Source organism: Colossoma macropomum, unplaced genomic scaffold, assembly GCF_904425465.1.
Source record: "Colossoma macropomum unplaced genomic scaffold, Colossoma_macropomum, whole genome shotgun sequence".
Lineage (NCBI taxonomy): Eukaryota > Metazoa > Chordata > Actinopteri > Characiformes > Serrasalmidae > Colossoma > Colossoma macropomum.
Window position 1 is genome coordinate 30,670 of NW_023495481.1, and position 8,116 is coordinate 38,785.

Sequence of the window (8,116 nt, forward strand, 5' to 3'; positions counted from 1 at the left end):
TCATTTATCGTATTCCTGCTATTATAGTTTACATATTGTCTTTGTTTAAAAACATGGGCTTAACATGTTCTCTTCTTGTCTTTTGTGTTATTTTTCACCTTTTTATATCTCTCAACAGGTTAAGACCCATTGTCGTCTGTTGAGGCTCAATTTTGGCGCAAGGGACTGTTCTTTCAGCAGGCCTGGAATGCAGTACTTCCTACAAAGCAGCACTACACTACTCCGCCCCATTTAGCTCATAGACTAAAATTAGTCCGCATTTTTCAAGATGAAGTGGGTGTACAGAGTGTTTTGATACTGTCTATCCTTCAGTATTAATCTGATTTTCCCAGCGCGGTTAACGACACTAAGACTACACAGCCCACAGGGTATTTATGTTCAGGCATAATTTCAGTCGCACACAGAGGGGCTCTCACTCTACGCATGCACTCTGCAGCACTGCGTTTCTGCTGGATATGAGTAGCATTTGTGCTAATTTGTGAAGCTTTCCAACCTTATTTACCGTCGATTAATGAGATTTTAGCCTTCGGGAAAATTTTAGTTCAGTATTAGAAGCAATACCTGAAAAGGCATTGCAAAAGAAAAGCAGTAAATAAGGTTGGACAGTATTGAATTAGCACAGACCAAGTCTTTCTGGTTGCATCCTGTCCACATTTAATTAATGATATATTAATGTATTACCCACAATGTGTTAATATATATTTACACCATGACTTTACTTGGTGGGGCACATCATCATTACTTAATGCTGAACATAGAACAAACAGACTATATATTAATATGTTAACTAATGATATTAACTAATAGAATGTAATTAAGCATGACACAACACATACAAGATTATACATTCTTTAATATTCTGAGCACGTTTAGTACATTTTTTGACATTGGTTATATGCCTATAATGTGGATAATGTATATGTTATGTAAATATGTTAAGCCATAAATTTGCTAATTTATCATTACATACCCACTTTTATCCCGTCGCATCATTATTGATTAAATAAATAAACAACACATCGTGCGAATTTTTCAATCTGAGCTCAGCCCCCAAACAATTTTAAAAATCTGTAATATTGCATGTTTAACCTGCTGGATGCAAGCCACTGATTTTCCTGCAGATGACTTATTAGCCTATTGTGTTATTATAATTCATGTTAACCTACATCATCTCCAAACAAACATTATGCATTATAGAAAGGGTTTTAAATAATATATCAAGTTATGGTATTAATTAATAGGAGTTAGAAATATGTTAATACTTAATAATAACCTTTATTAATGACTATTTATATCTGACACACTTCTTTATTAATGTATACACTTCATTATTTCCTGATGTATTAAGAATTAGTCCATGCATTAATTCACTGTGATTAAAGCATTAGTTAAGTATTAATACATGCTTATTTGTGGACCAGTATTGTAAAGTGATACCAACTTTTCTGTGTGCTAACATTTAAAAAAATGTGAGTTTTGCTGTTTGCAGTCAGGTAATAAAAAGGGGCCCAAATGAATTTGTTGAACAATCATAGAACTGTTCCTCTAAGAGCCTTCCTGAAAATGCAAGGGGCAGAGCTCCTGGGAAGGAACTGCAGAAGGAGCATATCCTGGTTAACTGGAGGGAGAGAGGAGGAAGAAAGACAAAATGGCCGTGTGAGAAAGATTGAAGTTTGGTGTGTTTTGGGAGGAACTCAAAGCCACCAACTTTTCCAAGTAAGGCCTGCTTATGAACTGGCAGTCCAGAGGAACAAGTAGTGACGGCCGTTCCGAAGCTTTTCCAGGCATCAACACAGTTGAACCAACTGTATCGGAAAATGGTTGTGCTTTGAAGAATTTGACACCTGGCTCCATGCTGCCATCTACTCTCCAGTTCAATTTTCTACTAAGACTGTTTCCTGTTGACTGTCATATTTCCACTGAAGCTTATTTGCACAAATAACTTTTATTACAACACAAATGTGTTAATTTGATCATTACCACTGACATGATTTTTTGTATTAAGAAAGATCATCATAATAAAATAACTTTATTTGTCTTCTTATCATGCATGCATCATAAACTTATTATGAATATTTGTGGTAATGGAAACCATCATAATGATGTCAAGAAGCAGTTAAGAGGTTTTAAGTATGACAGCATTTGGTCTCATATCATACATCTCTCTTTATTTCGGCTGGCTAAATGAAAGTGATCCCATACTTGAGGCCTGGGTCTCTTTCTTAAGTCTTCCATGATAGATCTCTTTAATTAATGGAACAATCTCTGTGATGTTTTCTGGCTGTGTACGTGTCACTCAGTCTAACTCGAGTTTGGGTTTTTTCCACTTGCTTTTGAATTTCCTCTAAGCGGGCATGAATGGGTTCGGACACAAAAATAAGCCAATAACAATTACAGATGTCTTTTTTTTTTATTTATGGATCGGTGTACAAACAATGCAGAAACAAGGTATAAAGTATTTGAAATGTGACAACTGAAAACAACAGAAACCATTTTGGAGTTCACCAGTTTAACCCATATGGAAGAAGCCCGGGGTATTTTAATTGGTTTCAGTGCCTTAACAAAGTTTGTTGGCGGTTATTATGTGACTCCAGCATTTGAAGCGAGGCACCAAATCACTGTATTGATAAAATTCTCCGCTTGAAGTGTCAACACTGATTCGATACTCTGGTATCAAGCATCTCTAGGAACAAGCATGTCCAAGAGGATCTAAGGAAAGTGCAATATTCCTCCATGATCTTGAAGAAACTTGGGGATATGCCTGTCCAAGCCGGTGAGATCCAGCTAGTTCATTTTTCCGTTTTTGCAGTGCATTGCTAAGGACTTGGGTTTTTTGGTTAATGGTTGCTGAAGGAACGGATGCAAATATCTATTAAGTACTTTACATTACAAACAACAAACACGCTCAATCACTTTTAGTAGTCTAAAGTTTCTTAGCAGCAAGACTTTTCGTGTGTTGTTTAAAGAGAAGAAACAGCCATGAACCCACATCAGCAGGAGCTCACAAATGCCTGTTTTCAGTAACAGCTTTCAAAAGTAGTGGTAAAATAGTTTATTACCAGAAGATGTTGAGTTACTTTATTAAACATGATTTCATCAAAGATTTTGATTAATACCTACAAGCTAAATACAGCACAGAAAGACAGTCTAAGCTGCAGTGGACCATCTGTGCTTAACAAGATAATATTGTGCTAATTCCATTTAGATATTATCCAGAGTTTGTGAAAAGCAGCTGCTTTGTTATTAATGATGAACATTTGTGTTTTTGTTAATGTGTGAAAATTCAACTGGTCTGGTGGTGCAACAACCCACCATGTAGGTTTGGAAATTGGTTTATTGAACAGGCAGCTGAGACTTTAGTTATTCCAGCAAGACACAATGTATTATTCTAATATATTTAAAGACAACACACATGAATGGATGCCTTGGTATATATTATATAGCCAATGTTCATATTCAATATTAAACCAAAAACATTACTACAGAAGGAAAGTGAGCACAACCATAACCACACTAGTAACAAAGTGAAATAAATAAAAACATAAATAGCCTCATATCAGTGTGGTACTAACTTGGTTAAATCAATAAAATGGCTTATTTTTGACCAAGCATATGTACCTATGTAGGTGCATGTATTAAGTTGATGGTGAGGTTTACTGCACAGATGAGTCCAAACTGGGTACAAAGCTCTCGGAATCTCTTTGACCTTAGAACAAATGAAGTGCTGGATAATAAATCATATGATTCTCTCCTCATCCTATTGATATAGAATATTTCTTAAGAATACATTTTTAAACACAGGAATATGCATTTTCAGCGTCTCTGTGTGGCCTATGTGTTACAGTCTTATGCAAAAGTTTGAACACACCAATAAAATAACATGTTTTGATGATTTTTTGTTTGACAGTAAGTAACATTGTGTACAGGGAACACATTCAGGTAACACTTTACTGTTTTCATTGTTAATAAGTAACGTATCAGGATCTAAGCAGGAACGAATGAGTAGTGCTGCATTAACATTTAAGTAACTACTCTTAGCTACCAAGGACTACTAGTTAACTACTCAGTAGGTAATAGTGAACCAATGATTAGAGTAGTTCACTATTAACTAAACAATAACTGCTGAGTCTCATAGAGAATGTCTTAGTAACTATGGTTTCTTAGAATAACTACTCATACATTACAGATCAATTCAACATTAATTGCTCAATAGCTGAGTCTGACAAGGTTCCTGCTGAACTGCTAACTGATGCAGTGTATTTCAACACTTCACAGTAGTGAAATACACCACACAGTGTGCAGACTCTACAATATAATGGACTATATCCTCCATTCCTTTTCACAGAAACAGGTATTTATTAGACCAGTCTGCTCACCTCTCACCTCTAGAAAAGGAAACACCATTCTTTTCTGCAAGAGCACGTGTGCCAGTGCTTCTTCTGAACAGTAGGTGTCCTTTAAAGTTCTCTTGAGGGCAGGGTCAGTTGAAGAGGGGGCTCACAGAAATATCTGACTGTGTATGTGTCCTGCCTTCAAATTCATTTGGTTCCAAATATTACCAACTGATTATGTAATTACTGTCTGTTAGAAGTATTGTGTAGTAATAGTGAACTACACTAATCATTAGTTCACTATTACTTACTGGGTAGTTAACTGACACTTCTTCTTGGTAGTTAAGAGTAGTTACTTAAGTGTTAATGCAGCACTACTGATTCATTCCTCATTACTTTCTGATTAGTTACTTATTAACTACCAAACGATTGTAGTGTTACCCACATTGATAAATATCAAGTCTGTGTTAGGTGAGGGGAGACACCTGAGGGTGCTGTCACTCCACTAATAATAATAATAATAATAATAATAATAATAATAATAAATGTAGGCTTTAGTGGTTTATTAGGGAGCTTTATTTCATATAAAATGATTCACTTCCACATGCTGTAATGATGTGAACATTTTGCAAAAGAGTTTCAATACAAAAGACATATGATGATTATATTGGTGAATAACTACTCCAAATTAGGAAAAAATACATAGCCCAAATTTTACAAGTCATTTAGAAGACACATTTAATTTAATATTTTTCTGTGCTTTTTGAAATAATCAAAGTGGAATTATTCTCTTCCATGCTATGGAACAAACTTCCCCCAGATGTTAAGTCCCTCGCTTTCTTTAAGACCCGACTGAACCCACTTCTTTAAAAAGCATATATATGAACACTAATCTAGTACAAATGTCTTATAACTGAACTTACTGAAACGTCTTATCTCTGCATTACCTGTTTTTGTATCTTGGTATCAGCACTGATTCTTGTTTCTGGCAGTGTCCTAGTTCAAAGCTGTCTATAGACTCCAGCGTATTTCCATTAGTTATGGATCTATTCTCCGAGTGCACAACAAAGCACTTTTGTCTGTCGTAAATGTAAATGATTTTTATAATTAATGTTGTTTTACCAAAGGTTAAAACTCAGCTCATTTCCAAACAAAGAAATCCCTACTGTGCGGCCAACTGTCACCCCAGTGCCCAGAAACTTTGCTTCTACGTTTGATGGGCTAATTTTGACACCTGTGTCAACCCCCAGCCCAACTTTCACTCCAACTGGTCCAGCAGATGCAGATGCACTTCCAACCTCCGCTCGACCCATGACACCAGCTTCAAGCCCGTTAGCCTCAACACCTGCATTTGGGCCTTTGGCTTCAACTTTAAAGATGCCCCACTCTGCTCGAGCTCGTCCAGGTCCTACAAATTCAGAACAGGTTGGTAATTAGTCCAGGGAGCTGGAGGTGCACCAGTCATTAATTTCTATGGATGATTCTGATTTCTCTACACAAAACAAGCACCAGCACACACACACACACATCATCTAAACCACTTATCCTTCTGGATCATGGAGGGGTGCTGGAGCCTATCCCAGCTGTCATTGGGCAGAAGGCAGGATACACACTGGACAGGCCACCAGTGCATCACAGGACAGACAGACAGACATACATATACATCCATCCACACACACATTCACACCTAGGGGCAATTTAGCATGTCCAATCAGCCTGACTGCATGTGTTTGGACTGTGGGAGGAAACCCATGCGGACAAGGGGAGAACATGCAAACTGCACACAGAAAGAACCCTGGTCGCCCGGCCGGGAATCGAACCCAGGCTCTTCTTGCTGTGAGGTGACAGTGCTACCCACTGTGCCACCCCAGCACCAGCACATTTCCATTCATTTCTATGCAGTATAATACAATATAAATAGCATGAATTAACCTTAAAAAGGGCAAATTGGCAAAACAAAAAATCAGTTACTTATTTAGCAACAAATCAAATAAAGCACAACAGTGAAAGTAGGAGGTAATTGGCAGTGTAGCACAATGGCTCATACAAAATTGTGAAATGACATTTGCTTAATATGCTATGGTAAGAAGGTAGCAATGGTGTTTCTATATGATGCTACGGCACTGACCTGGCTCAGCTAAAATAATATGTTGGTTGATTGCCAAGTGTGCCTTTGGAGCAAATTATTTATTGACTCCTCAAGTTTTTCCACTCTTACAGGTACAGTTTACCTCTGAAGGTATCTTTTCTGAGATCAAGTAAGCAGATAAAAAGGTTCGTTCTCAGAACAAGTACTTTTGTTTCTTGTACTGGATGGCTTTTCTGGCTAATTAGTCCTTCTTAATCATATTAGCAGGTGGTGCACATTTTTTACATATTAGTCAGTCAGGGGTTTCATATTAAGATGTTAAGAGTTTCTGTGCACTCTGATTCTTTCATTTTTGTGGAGGGCTTCAAACGACCGCTCTCAAATGAAATCTGCACAAACCGGTTGCGATTTTCTTGGAATTCTTTTGGATCTTGCCTGTTTTATTGTCTTGTGCTCTTCGGCACTGTTTTACACACACATACATATATACATCAGGTTATTGGGCAAAAATATAAAGAAATTACATTTACAAAATATGTACACTTGCATGGATTAAAACTTGTTATATGGACTCAAGAGTACTATGAGTATCATATTAACTGTAGGACAGAAAAAATAGGAATTCGATTACAAGCAAAGTCTGTCACAGACCTACAAATACCAAATATGAATTATTAATAAAAAACTAAGTCTTTAGATTTTGAAAAGTTTAAAGCACCTGATAGATTAAAGCACAAAATGTTGCATTGTCTCTTGCTCATCTCTGGTGCTTATTTCAGTTCTGAGCAGATGAACATAAAGTGAACTGAATTTATACATGACACACTTTTTTTCAGTTAGACTTTCATTATTTACATACTTCTGCACATTTTAATGCACAACCTTGCTAAATGTAACATATTGGAAAAAAAAAACCAAAACAAAAACATGTGACCTGTAAAAATGTTAGGTCCTATGTGGACTTGGATGTATAACCGATAAACTATAGAGAATTCTTTCATTTCGATGGGGTGGTCCTATTTTAATCGATGTAACTTTTCTAGCCTTTCTAGTACCACTTTAGCGGCCCAGGAAACTCACAGACCAATCGCATGCGTTGTAAATATGACACGTGACTCTACTCAGCCAATCAGATCTGTGCATTGTGATGAGCACTGAGACTCAAGTGAGTGACGCACAGACAGGGGGACGAGGCGAGAAACAGCATTTGGAGAAGAAAGTGAGTCAGAGGGAAGTTATTTCACATGGTGTGTTCTAAAAAGAGAAAACTGACAATAAATGATGTTGAAATATAACAGAAAAAAAAATTATATACACACTGACTTAGTGTCACAGGCTTACCTGAGGAGCTCATCTTGGAGATGGGGCAAAATAAGTGATGGTCGAGAGAAAGAGGGAGCGAGCCTGCAGAACAGAAGAGTACACAAGCTTCTCTCTTATTCCCTGTTACATTCTCTATTTATTGTGTTGTGATTGATTTTGGTTGTTAAATTAGTCTAACAATGCAAACAACAACAACAACAATAATAATTATCATTTTAATAAATTTATTTAAACTATGGACCAAACACCAAGCAGGTTTGGTTTCAATCCATAGGCATCAGTATTTTACAAACGTAGAATAAAGGAGACATCTAAACCACATCTTATGAACCTGCATTTGGATGTGAGATCAGAGAATCATCAATATGCATAA